This window comes from Halichoerus grypus, chromosome 6 (genome assembly GCF_964656455.1).
Source record: "Halichoerus grypus chromosome 6, mHalGry1.hap1.1, whole genome shotgun sequence".
Classification (NCBI taxonomy): domain Eukaryota; kingdom Metazoa; phylum Chordata; class Mammalia; order Carnivora; family Phocidae; genus Halichoerus; species Halichoerus grypus.
The window spans coordinates 49,838,533-49,860,559 of record NC_135717.1 but is presented as its reverse complement, the minus strand read 5'-3'; positions in this window follow the sequence as shown (position 1 = coordinate 49,860,559).

Below are 22,027 nucleotides of genomic sequence, written 5' to 3'. Positions count from 1 at the left end.
GCACTCAACCAACAAAGGCAAGGTGAGCATAATTACCTTAATGGACAGCAGAGTCAAAGCAGCAATCAGAACAGTCTGACTTGCACAGACCTATGGCATTGGCTAGTTGATCGGGGTGTTCCAAAAAGTGAAAGTTGGCTAAGCATCTGCCTTTGGCTCAGGTCATGATCCCAGGGTCCTAAGATCAAGCCCTATCTCGGGCTCCCTGCTTAGCAGGGAGTCTGCTTCTTCCTCTGCCCCTCCTCCTGCTTATGCGCTCTCTCTCTCAAATAAATAAATAAAATCTTAAAAAAAAAAAAAAAAACCACCTAGCAATCTTAGAAAATACTCTGTATATGGATTAGAGAAGTGCACCTTCCCCAAAAATATATAATCCATCAAAAATTCTCATTAGGCATTGCACTTCTTTTTTTAGTGATAAGATACGCCAAATGTATTAATTTGTTCTTTACTTTGGAGAGGTCTTAACATGCCCAAGACCAGTGGACCTCTAGAAATCTCACCAAGGTGGTAGAACCCTGAACTTTTGTATTTTATTTTATCTCTTGGAATGAATGTTTTTGTTTTTGTTTTACCAAAGTATCAAGGATAGCTTCTAGCTTTTGATCAATAGGTATCATCATGATATCAACAATCATAATGAAAACATTGATGTAGTAGGCCAGACTGATTTCCTGTCGAATGGTTAGATGATCATTTCTTCTACAGATTAAATTGTGGTAGAGTGCCAGACTGTTGGTGAGTTAAATCTGTTAAGGTATCCTGCTGCATTTTTCAGGTGAAAACAAACTGCTCCTAAAATAAATATATAGGGAAAAAAAATTGACAGATAGATACCTGCATGTCACGTATCCATGTTTTCTGCTCCCCAAGAGTAACTGCATCTGCAATAGTAGCTGCATCGTTGCAATCCTTCTAAGCATGTGACATTGCTTTTACTATTTTGGCAGATAGAGGCAGTTGCAGGTGTTTAAACTTGGCCTTTCCTAAAATAACAATTTTCATTTCATATGTGAGAGAATCAATATGAAAATTTTACCAGTTGCTGAGTGTATCTATTCCAATTGTATTTCAGAAGTGGGTGAATAAACATGGGATTTGTTCTGGCATCCACCAGGCTGGCTGTGAGATAACCAAAGTTAAAACTCTATTAATTGCCTGAATCCAAAAGCCCCCACTCGTACTGGTAAATCACAATGCTTTTTGGTTCATGAGGACTTAACATTAGTTCAGAGTGAGTGTCCAATAATGCCCCCAAAGCCTTCATATTTTCCTTTTTCTAACACTTGTTTACCTGGATGAATAGCTGTACATTCCTCTGAGGCAAGTCCACAAGGATGACTTACAGTATAAAGTTTAGGCACTGTTTTAAGGTTCTTCAAGGGGACCTCAGTCTTCCTTAAGGCTTCCTTTCATTCAAGGGATTCTGGGACTAAAGTTTGGGATTAGGGAGAGAGCCATGACTAAATAATGATGACTCTGGTCAGATCGCAGTTAACTGAAGCAACAGACTTTTGCTTATACAAATTATGTAAGACATTAGTATAGTAGTCTCCTCTCATTGGCAATTTTGCTTTCCATGGTTTTAGTTATTCCTGGTCAACTGCCGTCTGGAAGCAGATAATCCTCCCTCTGATATATTGGCAGTAGGTAAATAGTAGCCTACAGATACATTCACCTACCATCACATAGGAATTTTATCATCTCACTTCATCTTAAGAAGAAGATGAGTATGGTACAATAAGGTATCTTGAAAGAGAGAGAGAGAGACCTAGAGAGACAGAGAGTATATTACAGTATACCATTATAATTGTCTTATTTTGTTATTGTTATTATTTTTAATCTCTTACTGTGCCTAATTTAGAAATTAAATTTTATCATACATATATATGTATAGGAAAAATACATGGTATATATAGGGTTCAGTACTATCTATGATTTCAGGTGTCCACTGAGGGTTGTGAAACACATCCCCTGCATATAAGGGGGGCTACTGGAATAACCATTTTTATTGCCAAAGATCACCAAGGATGGAATTATTCTGATAATTCTTTCAGTATTCATTCTCATTACAATAATGCCCATTGTATCTTTGTTGACTGAATGCTGCCATTTGGATTCTGTCCCTCTGGGATCCCATCATTGCCGCTGATTTCAGGAAGCCCATTTTGACGGCAGCATCTCCCACTATAACTTCTAGCCTGTGGAGAACAGCCACTGGAGATATTTTTAAAAACTAGCGCTCGCTTCATCACTGTAGTTTTCAAAGCCCTGTCTCAAGAGGTATCCTATAGACCTTTCCATGACAAATAGTTAAGGAAAGGAGTAGGTTGCTTATGATAAATCCATCTCCGTGTCCCTATCTAAACCTTCAGATACTTTCCTATACAGTTTATAAATGAAGTTCTGCCATTATTGTTTCATTAAATGCAGGCCACTTTTGGGTTCAGTTTCATTCAACCCATTAAGCCAAATGCTGGAACCACTATCAAATGTTCAAGCTAACAAACTGAATCTAGACTATCTACTTAGTGCATTCATAGCAATACATTTGTCTCGTCTCCCAATGTTATATTCCTTGAGAATTCATTCTCATACACATTCCTAAGATTTCTGTGAATCTTAATTGGAAAAATCTTGCAATTCTTTGAGTGTGCCTATAATATCTTTCCAGGTCATACTTGGAATCCATACCTCTAGGGTCTGCTGAGATTTAAATCTGGTTACAAGTTTGGCAGCACTGAGTGTTGATTGGTGAGAGAGGGAGAGCTTGAGGAATAGGGTTTTTGTTTGTTGGTTGGTTGGTTGGTTGGTTGGTTTTTAACTATAACCATTCATAGAAAGTGAAAATGGCTATCACTACTGATAATGGAAGATGGGCAGATCTGGGGAGTTTCACAGAATTTCCCCATATGTTCTGATTACATTTTTCAATCACTGCTGTAACTATTTGAAGAGACCCTACAAGGCTGTGAATACTGTGAATTCCATATGTGCTGAAATTCAGCAACTGGAAAGATCTAACTTGGGGTTGGTGTTTTTTGTTTGTTTGTTTAAAGATTTTATTTATTTATTTGAGAGAGAGAGAGAGAATGAGCAGAGGGAAGAGGCAGAGGGAGAGGGAAAAGCAGATTCCCTGCTCAGCGGGGAGCCCGATGCAGGACTCAATGCCAGGACCCTGGGATCACGACCTGAGTCAAAGGCAGACGCTGAACTGACTGAGCCACCCAGGCGCCCCTGGGGTTGGTTTTTAGGAATCTTTTCTTTGCAGCTACAGGGATGAAAGATTCTTTCAAAATGACCATGGAAACTTTCTGGTTTCTTAACTAGGCTTTGAGTTAGGAGTTTAAAGCCCTGGGCTCATTATTTTTCTATGAGTTTACTAGCATAATTAGAAGAAATCAAGCAACCTCACTGTCTTTATAATTTTTATTTCCACTATAATGTTTTACTGTAGCAGCTATGTGATCGCCCAAAGCTTTGCATGGTGACTGGACTCTTCCAGGGGACTTCAGGAGACAACTTAAGAAAGTGTTTTGACATAGTATGCCATTTGCTACCCATGTTCAATTTGCCACTAGAAATGAAGTCATGAATGCCTTTAAGGCAAAACAGAACAGAGACTCAGTTCTAAATTTCTCTCCTTAAGGTTATGTTCCCCTGAAGCACCTCCATTACCAAAACCTTTGTAAGTCTGGGTTTCATTGGAAAAACAGAACTACTACATGTATGTTTTAGATTGATTTCCATGGACTTAGAGTCTGAGACAAGGATTCTCTTGCAAGTGACTGAGAGTGTTCTCAGGAGAAACTGCTAAGAGAGAGAGAAGCACGATAGGAGCTGGGGGGTAGGGGACAAACAAAGGTGTTATTTTAGCTCAAGGCTAGCCTTAGTTTAACACCCAGACGAGTTCTTGAGCATGAAGGGCACCATGGAATTGCTTCACCTTGATGAAAGGGGCTCAAGTAGATAAAGGTCACCCCAGGAATTTTGGGGTGAGGTGGCATCTACAGGTGATGGCAGTGCTTCAGAGAAGAGAGAAGCCATGTACCATTAGCTGTCAATGGTCACAGAACATGGGGAATGGGTGCATTGACCAGTAAAGGGGATCTGGGCAGATCACCAGCAGTGTCTACTAAAAAGTATAATGGGAATGAGGAAATTAATAAGGGGAAAAGAATTTATATAAATGTGGGAGTAGTTGGCTAAGTATAGGAAAAACAGTGGTAAAGTCTCAGTCTGATGCCCTAGAGCAGGAAAGAATGCTCTAATATCAGAAAAATCTGTGATCTGTTGTGTAGTGAAGTGTGAACTACTGTAAAGTCTGAAAATCTGCTACACCTGACTGCCAAGATCTTCCAAAGACTGGCTTGCTTCATTTCTGACTTTCAAATCTCCAAAGTCCCTGTCCTTATAATCTGGAACTCCACAGGGAATTGTATTCTGGAAAATGGGATTGTTGGTAATCCCAGCTGATAACAATCAACCAAGTACATATGTCAATTAGGTCAAAGTTGATATTCATATTTTCCAATCTTATATATCATTATTAATTTTTGTCATCTTTCTCTATTAAGTCATTCTGAGAGGTGTGTTAATGTTTCCCACTTCTGTTAGGACTTGGATATTTCTTCTTTGGGTTATATCAACTCTTTTATATATATCAAGGCTATGTTATTAGGTACTTAAAATTCAGAACTGTATTATCTTCTTGGTATGCTGATACAATTTTATTATAAAATATTCCTTTTTATCTCTAGTAATGCTTCTTGCATTTAAGTCTATTGTGTCTGTTATAATTGTGACACCAGCCATCCTTGATTATTGTTCACATGGTATATCTTTTTCCATCCTTGTTCTTACATTTGAGGTGTGTCTTTAATAAACAACATTAAGGAAATGCATTCTAATAATCTTTGTTAATTGCATCATTTGTCCCATTTATACAAAATGTTAGTACTGTGCTTTTATGGTTATTTCTACCTATTTGCTTTTCATTCATCTCATTTGTTCCACTTGCTTTCTCTCTGACTTCTTTGTTCATTAATTTATTGTTATGATTCTACTTCCCCTCCATAAACTTATTGATTTTAAATTATTTTACTATTCCTTTACATTGCACCCTAGAGATTACAATATGTATCTTTAATTTAATGAAACTTAATACAAACTGGTATTTTTATCATTTTTCAGGCAATGTGAGAACCTCAGAACTCTATGTGTCCTCTCCCACATTTTTTCTTATAAAAAATAAGCTTTGCTTATGTAGCTTTTACCTGAAAAATCCTCATGTAGTCATTATATTAATTTTGTTTTTAGTGGTTTTTCTTGTTTATTTATTTTTGTTTTGTTTTGTTTTGTTTTGTTGTACAAATCTACAGGTTTTAACACAGGCATAGATTCATGGAACTGTCACCCACTCAGTATAGAACTGTTCTGTAACATAAAAATCTTCCTCAAACTACCCCTTCATCACACCTTCCTCTGAACAATGCCATAATCATGTTGCATTCTCCATCACCATAGTTTTAAAACTCACAAGACATTCTTTTTTTTTTTTTTTTAAGATTTTATTTATTTATTTGAGAGAGAGAGAGAGTGTGTGAGCATGAATGGGGTGAGGGGCAGAGGGAGAAGCAGACTCCCTGCTGAGCAGGGAGCCCGTGTGGAGCTCCATCCCAGGACCCTGAGATCATGACCTGAGCCAAAGGCAGATGCTTAACCAACTGAGCCACCCAGGCGCCCCACAAGACATTCTTGTTATTGCTTACACAGTTAATTTTTGTTTACACTTAGCCAGATATTGACCCTTTCTATTATACTTTTTTCTTTCATTATCATTTTTCTAAGATATTTACATTCTGCATAAACTGATTTTAGCATTTTTTTAAAATACATGCAGAGCTGATTTTTTTTTTCAGTTTTAATTTGGCAAAAGTTGGTTTTTAAAATTTTTTATTTTATTTTGCCTTCACTTCTAAAGGATATTGTTGTTGGGTATAGAATTAGAAGCTGGTGGTCATTTGTTTTTAGCACTCTATTTTTCAATTTTTTAAAAGATTTTAAAGATTTTATTTATTTGACAGAGAGAGGGAACACAAGCAGGGGGAGTGGGAGTCTCTCTCTTATTTATTTGAGAGAGAGAGCACAAGCAAGGGGAGCAGCAGAGGGAGAGGGAGAAGCATGACCTGAGCCGAAGGCAGACGCTTAACGACTGAGCCACCCAGGTGCCCCGTTTTTAGCACTTTAAAGACAACATGTAATTTTTTTAAATTTTATTTTTAAGTAATCTCTCCCAACGTGGGCTTGAACTCAGAACTCCGAGATCAAGAGTCGTGCCGTACTCTACCGACTGAGCCAGCCAAGGGTCCCCCTTTAAAGATAGCAGTTTATTATCTTCTGGTTTTCATTCCTTTGGCTGAGTAGTCAGATGTCATCTAAGTGGTGTTCCTTTGAAAGCAATGTGTCCTTTTTACTCTGGTTGTTTCTAAGATTTCTCTTAGTGTTTGGTTTTCATAAGGTTAAATGAAATGTGCATATAGGTAATTTCCTTTTCTATATTTTCCTTCTTTCGTGGTCTCTTTGCTTCAACTCATACAATTTTTGTTGATCTATCTTCAGTACACTAATTCTCTTCTGATTTTTATCTGCTTTAAGGTAATGTATTTAATTTTTACTTTCAATATATTGCATTTTTATTTAATTTTTTTCTTTTTAATTAATTACTTGGCATTCTCATTCTCTGGAGAAATGAACCATCTTATCAATTTTTGTGTTTAGATCAACTGTAGGTTTGTTTCCCTTAATTGGGCTTTTTTCTTTTTATTTTTTTAAAGGTGAGGCACATCTTTTATTACAAGAGTTTTTATTTATTTTTTTTAAGTAAGCTCTATGCCCAATGTGGGGCTTGAACTCATGACCCCTAGATCAAAAGTCACATGCTCTGCTCACTGAGCCAGCCAGGCCCCCTGTTACTAGAGTTTACAAACAAGAAGGATAGGTGGAGGTGCCTGGGTGGCTCCGTCAGTTAAGCATCTGCCTTCAGCTCAGTTCATGATCCCAGGGTCCTGGGATCCAGCCTTGCACTGGGCTCCCTACTCAGTGGAGAGTCTGCTTTTCCTTCTTCCTCTGCTGCTCCCCCTGCTTGTGCTCTCTCTTTCTCTCTTAAATAAATAAGTAAAAAAAAAAAAAAAAAGATGGGTGAACAGAAGGAAGGAGAGGAAAGAAAGAAAAGTCTTTTTGTTGTTATTGTTCCTGGTTCTAGGTACACCAGGTAATTTCAATTGTGTGACAGATACCATATTTGATGAATTGTGGGTTGTAATGATTTTACCTCCTCTAAAGAGAGTTTATTTTATCTTGTGGTAGTATTTAGGTTCAGGATATACCACCTTATATAACCAGGGACTAACCAGATTTGGGGCCAGATTATAGTTTTGGGGGCGTCTGGTTCATCACTACATTCAGCACATAGCTCTCCAAGAATCTCAAATGAGAGCCTCAAGAGATTATTAGGCTCATCCAGGTCTTCAGAATAGGTTCTGAACTCAATTCTTTGTCTCCTTTATATCATGAAACTATGAAAAATCTCTAATCTGGTTTCTAGTGTCTTTCCTTTTAGCATCTTAGTCTCTTACTCTATGCATTTTAGGAATATGGCAACTTCCTTGTGCAAAAATCTACCATATATGGAATTCACTTTTTTACTCTTCCTTTCTTACAGGATTTTAGTGTCTTACATCCTAGCAGTCCTGGCAATGATGAACTCCAAAATCATCTTTCTACCTCTTTGAGATGGTCAGAAATACTGCTGGCTCTTTGTATCTTCATAGTATACAGTTAATCTTTGACTTCTGTCTTCTAGCCACCTGCATCTCCACCAATAATCAGCAAATGCCCTCATAGACAATATGGCTCTGAGAATGTAGAGAGAATGTATTTGTCAGTTCTCTTCCTAAATTCATGTTTCTGAGACTTGTCGTGTCTCACTTGACTTTTATGCCCATCATTGGCCAAATAAAGTCAGAACCCCTTATGGAAAGTTCCAAAAAGGGCACAGCAGGACTTCAACTACAGAATAATGTGGCTCCTCGAGTCCTATTGCCTCAATAGTTCTCAATGATGCTTTAACATTTCTTGTATGTTGTTTGGCTTCTTCACTTTATAGCTTATATCTTATATTTCCTGTCTTACTAAGAATGTGAGTCTCCGTACGATATTACACCTTGTCAAAAGTGTAAGTCCAGCTTGCACTGCTGTTGAGATTATCAGTATTGGGCCCTGACTTTCTTGGCTAATGACGGGCAAAGAAATCATGCGAAACACAGCAAGTCCAAGAAATATAAATGTGATCAGGATATTAGAATGAATAAAGAAAGTTTAAACTGGACAGCTGTTTGAAAAGATGGCTCACTAATGGGGCACCTGGGTGGCACAACTGGTTAAGCCTCAGACTCTTGGTTTGGGCTCAGGTCGTAATCTCAGGGTCATGAGATAGAGCCCCGTGTCAAGCTCTGTGCTAAGCGGGGAGTCTATTTGAGATTCTCTCTCCCTCTCCCTCTTCCCCTCCCACTTGTGCTCTCTCTCTAAAATAAATAAATAAATCTTAAAAAAAAAAAAAAAGACAGCTCACTAATTACTGCTACTCTAAACAGCCAACCCACTTCTGTGAATTCTACAGTTTTGTGGTTGTGGTTTATCCCTTTAATCAATAATGAAAGTTATCCTTAAATTATTAATATATGTGCTTATAGTCAGTTTCTACTGCTGACATCCAAGAAACCTAACCAATTTACTCAAATATGTACACTTATATGTATGTATCATATGTCTCCACAAGATTATGAGGCTATAAAGACAGAAAATATTTTTTATTTGTTTGTAACACATTTCTGAAGATTGCATATTATGTTAACTGTATCTGTGTTGAATTAAAGTGAATTTTATATTTCATTTCAGATTCCCAAATTAATAAAATATTATATCATCCAAAATAAAACAAAACTGCAATTCAAATAATTCTATAATGTAAACCATGAAAATAAATCAAAAGCATTGACATATGTGTTTACTTATGAAGATGATTATGGTTCATTCTAAAACATTGCCTTTCTGATCCTAGTAGTCAAATCTAATCATAGTATGAAGAATACAGGAACTAGTCAATATGTGTTCAAAATATATTTTTACCAAAGAGCATGAATAAAGCAGGGAAAGGAGAATGACCACTTACTTTAAGATTAGTAGCAACTTGGAAATTAAAATTTGCTCCTAATGCTGTGTATATTTCATGCACACAGAACTAGAACAGACTGCTGAAATAAAAGTAGAGATTTCTATAAACATAATAGGCTGTATTAAGCCAGCCATTATGTTGGATACAATTTCCATTTAATGTCAGAAATTGGCTTTTGAAGATGGCACTCTAAAAATCAAAGCTTTCAATTTTTGCAGCTTCTAAATTGATTAAAATAGAAAAAGAAGTAAGTGTTAAAGAAACATTTTGAGAATATCATCATTCAAATCTCATTTTTGAGGGGTGGGGGCAGGTAGTGCTTTGTTTTTATTACATAAAGAAAGGAAAAGGAATGATTGGGACCAGCAATAAAAAGATAACTATGTCAGGGAGGGAAAAGTATTCACACTGGAGCTCTCTAAGCCCTTCGCTATTAGAATATAAATGCTACATCTTGAAATAAACTAGAAAATGAAGGAATCTATCTTTCTCTTTAAAGTGCCAGATCAGAAGAGGCGAGCTTTTTCTGAGAATCAGGAAAGCTGCCTTCTGAGGTTTCTGTGATCAAAAATGGGGAAAGCACTGATGTGGAAAGACTGATATTTGAATCTCACAAAACTGGTTTTCAGCACCAGTAGTGTTAACAGAAAGAATATCAGAGGCTCCAGGACCATCTAACCCATTCACACAATAAATTTTTGCATGGGCAGCTGGGGAAATCTAATTCTAAACTTACACGGGAACTCTGTTCGATTATATTTCTAGTACATGAATATGCTTTGCTCATGTAATTTTTTGGTTTTATTAAGTCAATAAGGGAGGATTGTTATTTGTAGTAAATTGGGGGTGGGAAAAGTAACACTTTGTGCCCCTGGACTCCTGCAGCTTATTCAAGGGGAGTGCTTCTTCTGTGGGCATTACTATTATCTCTTAAAGAGAGTATCTCAGTGGTATGAACTCGGTTTTATTTCAACTGAGTCACTGAAGAAAAGAAATAATGAATTACAGATCTTAGGTGAAAAATTAGTAAAGCCCTTTCTTCCAAACTCTGGTTGTTGCTTGACACATCTCTGGTAATTTTTCATAAATGAATTCATCTGAACTGTGGTTGCCCCAATTACATACAGGATTTTACTGAGAAACTGCTTTAGTCTCTGCATCATATTGTTCATTTTAAAAAGTCTTAGTGAGAGGGGCACCTGGGTAGCTCAGATGGTTAAGCGTCTGCCTTCCGCTCAGGTCATGATCCCAGGGTCCTGGGATCAAGCCCCACATTGGGCTTCTGGCTCAGCAGGGAGCCTGCTTCTCCCTCTCCCTCTGCCTCTCTCCCTGCTCATGCTCTCTCTCTCTCTCTCTCTCTCTCTGTATCTCTGTGTCTCAAATGAATAAATAAAATCTTAAAAAAAAACCAAAAAAAAAGTCTTAGTGAGGGGCGCCTGGGTGGCTCAGTCAGTTAAGCATCCAACTCTGGTTTTCGTCTCAGGTCATGATCTCGGGGTCCTGATATTGAGCCCCACATCAGGCTCCACACTGAGCACAGAGTCTGCTTGTCCCTCTCCCTCTGCTCCTTCCCCTGCTCTCTCTCTCTCTCATAAATAAATAAAATCTTTAAAAATAAAAAAAAATAAAGAACTCCTAGTGATTAGCGCTTAGCATAAATTTGATGCTCAAAAATATTCATTAAGTAACCATTTTAGTCCTAATCTGAATACCAATAAACTAGCATAAATTTAGACCAGGTACACAATTCTATAGATCAGTTAGGAACATCATTTACTGGGTATGTGACATTTACAACGAAAAATTTATTTAACTTCTCTTAATTCCAGCTTTCTTGTCTATGAACCTTTATATGCTTGTCCTGCACATTATAACATCATATTTATAAAGGGCCTTCCACAAAGCCTAATATATCATCTAGGCTATTATTATTTTTATTGCTATTAGAGACATTTGCAAATGACCAATGAGCCTTCATCTCCTAGATTTGTGAAACCGTTTTTCCTCTTCATTCAGTAACTCAATAAATGATTATTTATGGGAAGCAAAATTTCAAAGCCCTACATAATCATGGGTTAATTACAAATAGCATTTTGTTTCATTTGCCATTTTTTTCCAGGACATACATACAACTTCACCACTCCATTATGTAATTGTATAGAGTTTTCTGTAATTTCTATTAGAAATGTTATTCTTTCTCTTGTCATCCATCTATCATAAATTCTGAGGGCAGGGACCTGATTTTCAAACTTCTTTCTTATTAACCAGGGCTTCTATTCACTCCCCTTAAATGGAATACTCAAGCGCTCTGAAATGGCACTGAATGTTACAGTGGTGGTTGTTTTACTACTTCCAGGAATTGACAGGACAGGATATTTCCAAGAGGGGCTATTCGGGATCACACTTTTTAATTTTTATTTATACTATTTGGCTGAAGTCTCTAAATACAAAGAGCAGGCAACTGAGGCTCACTGTACACTGATAAGGGGCAAGGTGTTCATTTTAGAGTGTGAGATTAGGACAAAGCTGTACTTAGTTTTGGATGATAATCTATTTGTTCAATGGAAAATACTATTGCTGGAAGCTGATCCTCTTTCAATGAGAAAAGCCCTGCACACATTCAGCCCATAAATGGAACAATGGTTGGATTAATCCATTAATCAGAATAAGGAGGTATTTGCTCTAAACCACGTTTTACTGATGCCTTTACATGACTTACTGGTCACAAAGTGAGGGAAGCAACACTCACGCATGGAAAGGAAGTGAGGATGGGATAAAAAGATGGTACTGCCTTCAAATAAACACTGGCTTTCTTCAACCTTTACCGGTATGATTACTTATTTAGATGAAGTTACATTTACATAAAATTCATGTTAAAAGTGGGAGCACCATGAAGTCTTTCCTCTCTCACTCCCCACTTTTAACCATCTGCCATACTTCATGATCTCTACCTACTTCAAAGCACTCATCTCTGTCGACACTGGCAATGAACCATGTCTAGCCTCCAATCCGGCCTTTGTTTCTGATTTTGCTTCATTCCAACCCATAGAAAGTCATCTTTCTAAGCTAAAAATCCCCCCCCTTTTTTTTTTTTGTTCTTTCACCTACCTGTTAGACTCCTTCAACTATTCCCTATATCTTTTGGGAAGACACTCAAATGTCTTATGATAGCCTCTCACAATCTCCCAACATGGCCATGTCGTGATTTTTTTCTCCCTTTTAGAGAACAAATGAAATCAACAGATTGTAACTTTTCAAAAGCCAGATAAGCCAGAGTCTGCATATCAGTTCTGAAGAGAAGGAATTTTCAGAATCTGAAAGCCTGAGTGTCTTCTACCAAAAGTTTCTTAGCTAATAACGTATCTGTGTCTGAAAGTTTCTTTGCCAATGTCTCTCCTCATTCGGAAATTATGCTTGCTTTTTTGAAAATGAGATAAGTGTATTACATATTTGTGTGTATTTCATTCATTTTTCATATTTCACTCACAGCTAGGCCTTGGTGTTCTCTTGTTGAACATAAACCATTTTGCAGAACAACTCAGACAAGGCTGCCATGGGAGCATGATGAAAATGAGGCCAGAAGCAAGACCACTTCATATTTCTGTCTATTCACAGACATAAACAAGGTCACTGTGCACACCACAAAACATCCCCCACCTCCCGGCAAATATGAGTGCCTGCTGCTTTTTTAAATTAATTATGGCTTGATCCTTGCTTTAGTCTGTCCTTGTTCTAGATAAGATTAACATATCCAGTCATAGAATTTTTCCATTTCCTGATATTACCCAATGCAGAGAAAAATCCCTACTTCCTTGAGTCCTCCCCTAAATCACCTAACCAAAGCCCATATTCTTTAAATTCTTTCTCCCACCTTCTTACTGAGATGCCCCATAGTTTCCCACATTGCATGGTCTCCCTAGTTGTTGCAACAGGAATGAAATGTAATTTATTCACAACTATAGATGTGTTCCTAGTGATCTTTGATGAGTGGTCTTTGACTAATATATACATATACATATATATATATATATATAGACTATATTATCACACATATATACATACATACACACAAACACACTGAATGGTTGAAAACACCCACTGGTTAAATCCAGAGTCCTTAAGCTCTGTAAAGCAACAGGTCCCTAACCCTGATGATACTGATATAAAACTCTCTGAAATGGAGAAATTTACAAATATGAGCAGAATAGAACTCTCCTCCCAAAGTATTCCAGAACACCCCTTATCCCCCCCCCATACACAAGATAAGAGAAAAAGAAAGAAAGGAACCTGGAAACATGGATACAAGGGAAGGGAACACAACAACAAAATTAAATAGAGCACCATAGTTTGACCCAATTATTAATTCAAAATTTATTAAAATTAGTTACCAACAAAAAAGTAAAAGGGCTCTGATTGACTCTCATACATGACCAATGCAGGTTCTGAGTTAATCTAATAATCTTCTGAAATGCACCAATGGCAAAACTTCATGCCCTTAATCAATACTTGGGCTCAAATTACAATCACATGTGGGCATCCCACTAATTTAAACAAGGTACACCTTATAATCATAGGAAAATTCCTGGACATAAATTAGTAGCCAGAAAAGTACATCTCATCATAACTATTGAAACTACATCTTAATGTGTTCAAACAGGGCCTTCAAGGATTGAAACACATTATATAAGACCAATTAGTGAAGGACTGATTTTTCCCACTGCACTTCCATGTAATAGCCTGATTTACTTGTTCTTATACATGGAAAGTACGGATGGCGCCTCAGTGTGGATTACCACAAGCTTAATGTTGTGGTTTCATGCGTTAAAGTTCCCATAGTCAATATTATTTAAATTACTGACTCCATCTAATTAGCAACTATTTTGGTAAGTATTTTACTATTATATAGATTTGACTAATATGCTCTGTTCTATGCCTATTTCAACAGTTTCTCAGCTGCACTTTGCCTTCACAAAGAGACATAGTATACCTTTCCCCAGCTACACACGAGGTACCCAAATAGCCTTGCCATACATACAATCTTTCAGGCAAGATCTTAACTGTATCTACCTTTCTTCAGAAGCATAGGTATTTCATTACATCGATGACATTCTCCTCTGAGGAGATTCATTTGACACACTCATTCAAGACATACAAATACAAAGGAGCTCCTGAAAAGGGAATGGGGCATTACTCTGCACATACTACAAGGTTTTGCCACTTTGATTAGCTTCCTGAGGATTAACTGGTAAACATAGGACAGCTCTAACCCTTCCACAGTCAAGAAACTGTTATTAACCTCTCAGCACCCAAAATGTAAAAACACGCTCCCAGTTTTTAGGCTTTTTGGGATCCGTAGGCAAAATATATTCACTGTTTATAGATTTTACTTAAACTCGTTTACACTGTCACTTGCAAATTGACCCATCTTGAATGGAAGCCCATCTAGAATCTGTCCAAAATTGTAATACAAGTGTGGCCTGCGAGGTACCTGCATTATAGAAACTTTAGCAAACTCCTTTCACACCTCTTAGAGTCTCTGAATCACTCATGATGCCCATTAGTTGTCCATGGGCTTCTGTTGCGAGAAATTACCCTGCACTATGTGCCAATAGAGTGGCAATTGTTGGTTATCATATACTGGGCTCTCTGGAAAATAGAGGCTCTCACCTAATGAGAGCTTATGACCCACTGCATCCAGCTGCCCTTTATACCTTAGATCACAGAAGCTCAAAATAGCCATAGAAACATCTTGCTGTAAGATAAAGCCAAATCTGAGCCCTCTGGCATATTGCTATCTGTGTGAGGTGGCAGCCTTCTTTATCTTCAGTCTCCTGACAACTGTCATGGTGCTAGAGGAGGTCACTCCTCTCTTGGATCCCTTGGCTAGCTGGGCAGCTCCACGGGATCAACTGAGTGAACAGCACCGGAAATTCATCATACCACTGCATGTGATGGAGCCTAAAGCAGAACTACTGCTTTTCATCACTTAACCAGGATGCCCCTACTCAAGGTTGGGACCCAAGGATCAGCCCAACTGGCCTAATTTGGGACAGTCATCTTAGTACTGGTTGCCCTGGCCAACAATCAGCCCCATCTGTATATATATTTTTTTTTTTATAGATTTTTGGGACATTACCAGTGGTTTGGCTGTCTGATACAGCCAATGTCAGCAACAGTTCCTTGTCCAAGTTGCCTCTTTTAGGGAAAAGAACTTGGGGAATCCCTTTTCTCATAGATACCTATAATTAAGTAAAAGTTATATGTACCTTCACATATACTAACCACAGTATAAGGCCTCACCAAAGGATTCCTTATCCCCTTCAGAGTTTCAGACATTATTGGATGCATTTAACTTCTCAGAATATACAAAGCTGGGCTCTTGAACATTTAAGACATTTAAGGAACCTTCATCTCCTGGATGGTCTCAGGCTGCAGGCCACAGAGAGAACCAGCATGGCTTACTTAAGCAAGTTCAAATTCAATTAAATGAAAAATGGCACATTTCAGTCATCAGTTAAATATCAAGGGTGAATTGTAATAGACTGCTTTTTTTGATGTTTGCTGACAGCCTTTAAGCTTCACTCCTCATCTTCCCCTTCTGCTCCATATCTGGGCAAGCTGACAAGAAAGACCAGCTGCCCCCTTCTTTGCTCTTGGCAGGAAGTTCAAACCATGCAAGCCCCTGCCCCTTGTGCAGGAGCCATCATACAGGCCCTATACCCTACCACCATAAAAATGCCAAGCTAGTATGCTTTTCTTCTTTTCTCAGGGTATTTTTGGTAAAGCAGGAAAGCCTCCTCTGCTCCTTGTCCATCCTCACCAAAACCTCGTATGTAAGTAACAAATACTTTCATATTCTCTTGGTATGTATCTGGCTTTATCAGTCATGACAGCTGAACCAAATTTTGAATAGGAGTCCATCCTGTGTCTTCAGAGTGTCCACAACATGGTCTTCAATCCATCTTGAGTTAATTTTTGTGAAAGGTGCAAGATTTTTGTGTACACTCATTTTTTATGCATATGAATGTTCCAGTACCATTCCTGAAAAATAGTCTTTTTCCATTGAATTGCCTTTGCCCCTTTTTCAGAGATCAGGTGACTACGTATGTGTGAGAATAGTTCTATGCTCTCTATTCTTTTCCACTGGTCTATGTTTCTCTTATTTTGCTGTACTACATTGTCTTCATTATTGTAGCTTTAAAATAAATCTTAAAGTCAAGTAGTATATCAATCCTCCAACTTGGTTCTTCAATATTTTATTGGCTATTCTGGATCTTTTGCCTTTCCATATAGAATATAGAACTGCAGAATAAGTGTCAATATCTACAGAATAGCTTCCTGCAATTCTGAATGGCATTTCATTGGCATCTTAGCAACACTAAGTCTTCCAATCCATGAACAGAGAATATTCTTCCATTTATCATTTTCACTATAGTTTTGTAGTTTTCCACATACAGATCCTGTATATAAGTATTTGTATCTAAATATTTGATTTTATTTGTGCTAATGTAAATGACATTTATTATAAATTATTCCATTTATTTAAACAAAAACAAAAAAACAATTCACTCGTTCTTCCTACCACCCATCCCCTGCCTCTGGCAACCACTAATCTGTTTCTGTATCTATGAAGTTTGGTTTATCTTACTTTTAAATTAGATTCCACATATAATATGAAAGATCATGCAGTATTTGTTTTCTCTGTCTGACTTATTTCACTAAACATGATGCTCTCAATCATGCAAATGGCAGTATCTCATTCTTTTTTATGGTTGAATCATATTCCATTGTTTATATATATATATCATGATTTCTTTACCCATTCATCCATCATTGGACACTTATTTCCATATCTTGGCTATTGTAAATAATGCTGAGATGAACATGGAGTTACATATATCTTTTCAGGTTAGTGTTTGTTTTCTTTGAATAAGTACCCAAAAGTGAAATTGCTGGATCATATGGTAGTTCTACTTTTTCAATTTTTGAGGAAACTCCATACTGTTTTAATAGTGGGTGCATCAATTTACATACCCACAAGTGTTTTCTTTTCTTGACATTCCCACCAACACTTGTTGTTTATTGTCTTTTTGATAATAGTCATTCAAGCAGGTGTGAAGTGATACTTCATTGTGGTTTTGTAATTCCCTGATGATTAATGATGTTGAGCTTCTTTTCATGTACCTATTGGCCACCTCTACATCTTCTTTGGAGAAATGTATATTCAGGTCCTTTGACCATTTCCTAACAAATTAATGTTGATTTTTGTGTAAAGCTGTATGAATTCTTTATCTATTTTGTATATCAGTCCCTTAACAGATATATTATTTGTAAATACCCTCTCCCATTCTCTAGATTGCCATTTCATTTTGTTGATGGTTTCCTTTGCTTTGCAAAACCTTTTTAGTTTGACGTAGTCCCACTTATTCATTTTTGCTTTTGTTGTTTTTGGTGACAGATTAAAAAAAACAATCATTGTCAAGATCTATGTCAAGGACCTTACCAACTATTTATTTTTTTTCTAGGAGTTTAATGGTTTCAAATCTTACATTCAAGTCTTAAATCCATTTTGAGTTAAATTTTGTGTATCTGTTCCAGTGATCTATGTGTCTGTTATTATAATACCACACTGTTTTAATTACTATTATTCTATAATATAGTTTGAAATCTGGTAGTGTGATGCCTCCAACTTTGGTTATTTGGGATCTTTTGTGATTCTGTACCAATTTTAGGCTCTTTTGTTCTATTTCTGTGAAACATGCTGTTGGAATTTTGATACGGATTGCACCGAATCTGTATATTGCTTTGGGTAGTATGGACATTTTAACAATATTAATTTTTCCAATTCATGAACATGAAATATTTTTCCATATATTTGCTTCTTCCTCCATTTCTTTGATTAACACCATGTAGTTTTCAATATACAGGTCTTTCAACTCTTTGATTAAATTTTATTCTTTTTTGATGCAATTGTAAATGGGATTGTTTTCTTAATTTTGATTTCTGATAGTTTATTATTATTGTACAGAAACAACAGATTTTAGTGTATTTATTTTGTAAAAGGCGAAAGATTTATGTGATCTGAAGAGAAACCAGAGTGTTAGTGTATTTATTTTGTATCCTCAAAATTTACTGAATTTTTTTTTATTAGTTCTAGCAGTTTTTTGATATAGTCTCTAAGGTTTCCTATATAATATCATGTCATCTGCACATAGTGACAGTTTTACTTCTTCCTTTCCAATTTGGATACTTTTTATTTCTTTGTCTTGCCTAATTTCTCTGGGTAGGACTTTTTTTTTTTTTAATGTTAGTCACCATACATTACATCATTAGTTTTTGATGTAGTGTTCCATGATTCATTGTTTGCATATAACACACAGTGCTCCATGCAATACCTTCCCTCCTTAATACCCATCACCAGGCTAACCCATCCCCCCACCCCCCTCTCCTCTAAAACCCTCTGTTTCTCAGAGTCCACAGTCTCTCATGGTTCATCTCCCCCTCTGATTTCCCCCCTTCATTTTTCCCTTCCTATTATCTTTTTTTTCTTTTTTTTAACATATAATGTATTATTTGTTTCAGAGGTACAGGTCTGTGATTCATCAGTCTTACACAATTCACAGCACTCACCATAGCACATACCCTTCCCAATGTTCTGGCTAGGACTTCTAATACTATGTTGAATAGAAGTGGTGAGAGTGGGCATTTTGTCTTGTTCCTGACCTTAGAAGAAAAGCTTTCAACTTTTCACCACTGACTATGATGTTAGCTGTGGGCTTGTCGTATATGGCCTTTATTATGTTTAAGGTACATATATACCTCATTTATCTTTATGTTCAAAGATAAATATATAAGAATATTAACTATAGGATTTATTATAAATATGAAACAATTTAAATATGTCAGTATAGGGAAATGAATGCACATACCCTTTCAGGTATACTAAGTGATGAAATATTACATGTCTTTCAAAATCTGATTTCAAAGAATAATTAAATGCATAAATTTGTCTTCAAAATAAAGATTGCAGGTAAAAATCTACACAGAAAATAAGATCAACCTTTAGAAAATAGGACTGAGAGGAAATGCCAATTGTGTTTTCCTGAATAGTGTGATTATAGGAGATTTTATGACAAATAGGTGCCCAGGTTGTGTTGGCTATTATTATTTTTATTAATATTTAGCTTTCTTTTAATTAATTTTCTTGAATTTCTAAATGCTATACATTAAGGGGCACCTGGATGGCTCAGCTGGTTGAGTGTCCTACTCTTGATTTCAGTTCAGGTGATGATCTCAGGGTTGTGAGATCAAGCACTGTGTTGAGCTCTGTGCTCAGGAGGGAGTTTGCTTGAATTTCTCTCTCCTTATCCCTCTACTCCTCTCCCCCCACTCTCTCTCTCTCTCAAATAAATAAATCTTAAATAAATAATGTTATAAATTAAGCATGCTTTACTTTTATAATGAGAAGATATTTAATAATATAAATGTAATATTCAATAATGTTCCTCTAAATTTACTTCTTTAGAAAATAACCCCCCACCCAAAAAAAGGAACGACTGTTGAGTTCTTAAGATTTTAAATACTCAGGCGTCTGGGTGGCTCAGTTGGTTGGGCGACTGCCTTCAGCTTGGGTCATGATCCTGGAGTCCCGGGATCGAGTCCAGCATTGGGCTCCCTGCTCGGTGGGGAGTCTGCTTCTCCCTCTGACCCTACCCTGTCTTGTGTTCGCTCTCTCTCTCTCTCTCAAATAAATTAAAAAAAAAAATTAAAATCTTTAAAAAAAAGATTTTAAATACTCATGATTAGAAATGAAGAGTTATGAACTATATATATCCCACATGGAGGAAAACCTTAGCCATAGAGAAGAAAATGGCAAGGATTAAGAATTTTTCCATTTCATATAAAATCTAACTGGCCTATTCAGCATTGACAAAGAGGAATCCTTAATAATAAAATAAACCAATCTTTACTGTATAAACACTGGAACGTGATTCATACAATTACCTTTATAAAAACTAGCTTGATGGTAAAGATACAATAAAGAATCTGCAAATTGGAGCATCTGCCCTTCTGACTTTTGATGTGGGGCTTTTATTTGAAATTACTACTTATCTTTTCTGTCCATGGTGTTTTAATATATTTTGGCAATGTCAAAATTCAGTACTTGTACCTCAATTTCAGGTGCTTAAGAGGGAAATGCCTCTATCTTTGAGATGCTAATGAGAGCCCTACAACAAGAATTTTAAGTATATCACATAGTCTGTAGTTTAAAACAGAATATTCCAAATACAACTTCCCAATGAAAAAATAATCACCATTTTAATATGATATGGCAACAAATACACATAAGCTTCATTTTATTTATGAAATATTATTTGTATGTTTGAAATGAAATGGGACTTTGTTAAAAGAAACTCACTCTAAAATCCTAAGGATTTGATGGAAACTTTCTTTATCATGATATGAAAAAAATAGTTTGGAATTGAAAAATTGCTTTCATCTGTTTAGAGTCCTGTAAGACACTCATTTTTTGTGTTTCTCTTTTGATAATGTGATTATGAAGTTTGACCTTCCACTTAGAGATGAGAAAATCAAATCATGAGTTTATATTCCTTTATATTTCTATTAGAATATTGCCTGAAGAGGGAGATGATGTAAGTGATTTCAAAATTATGGAATTTGACCTTTTTTTATTGCAATGCTTAAATGTTGAGGCAGCACCTATTTACACAATATTCAAAGTGCTACTTTTGGGACAAATAAGTCAGTATGTTTCATGTCCATATTCATTAGTCAGGATTGGCTGAGTTATCCTGCAATAATAAAGAATTCCAAATTTTCAAGATCTTAAGACAATGGTAGTTAATGTCTTATGCAGGCAAGATTTGCTGTGAGCTGAGGCCACATGCCAGGACAGCTGACTTCCATATGTAAGCTCAGCGTTACTCCTCCATGCTACCATAGGCATTCACAATAGTCATGACAGTAAAAGAGGAGAGGTGGAGATTTGTGTCCCAGTAATGAAATACCTCTGTCCCCAAGGGACACACATCATTTCCACTAACAGTCCCATGGCTGTGCCTAATTTCCAAGTCAGGATATGGAAAGGAACGTGGAAGTATAAACCTATGGTACACTAGAAAGAAGTAAATCCAAGGTGAACAGTTGTAATATCTGATATGCTATTTAACTGTGATTTGCCAAAACCAGAATTATTCATCATTAGTAAATAAAAATAGCTTTTCTTGATTCATTGTTTGCATCATATAGAGGTTAGACCTCTAGGTTTCATATGTGTGCTTTTATGTGTTAACACATTTCACTAACCTGGAGACAAACAGAAATAATTTACAAGCATTTTGTATGGTGATTATTTTTTTTCATCATATTGGGAAGTTGTATTTGGAATATTCTGTCTTAAACTACAGACTATGTGATATACTTAAAATGCTGTGGTATATGATTCCCCTAACTGTAAATATTACCTAGACTTTCTCCCCCATGAAAAAACATACACAGAAAGACTCTAAAAAACTGATTATTCCCTTCAGTTGACGAGTAGAAGTGAAAGCATTGATTTTGGAGAGAAACAATCCTGAGTTTTAATTCTAGCTTTTTGGAGTGACAGGTAGCTTTCCTATAGACTATATTGAAAAAGTCCCCATTTTATTGGTGGAGAAACTAAAGCACCAAACAACAGGTATAACCTTATTTGAGACATACAGTGGCTGAAATTAGAGCCCATATCTTGTTTATATTTAACTGAGGCTCTTGTTCATATTTTTAATTGAG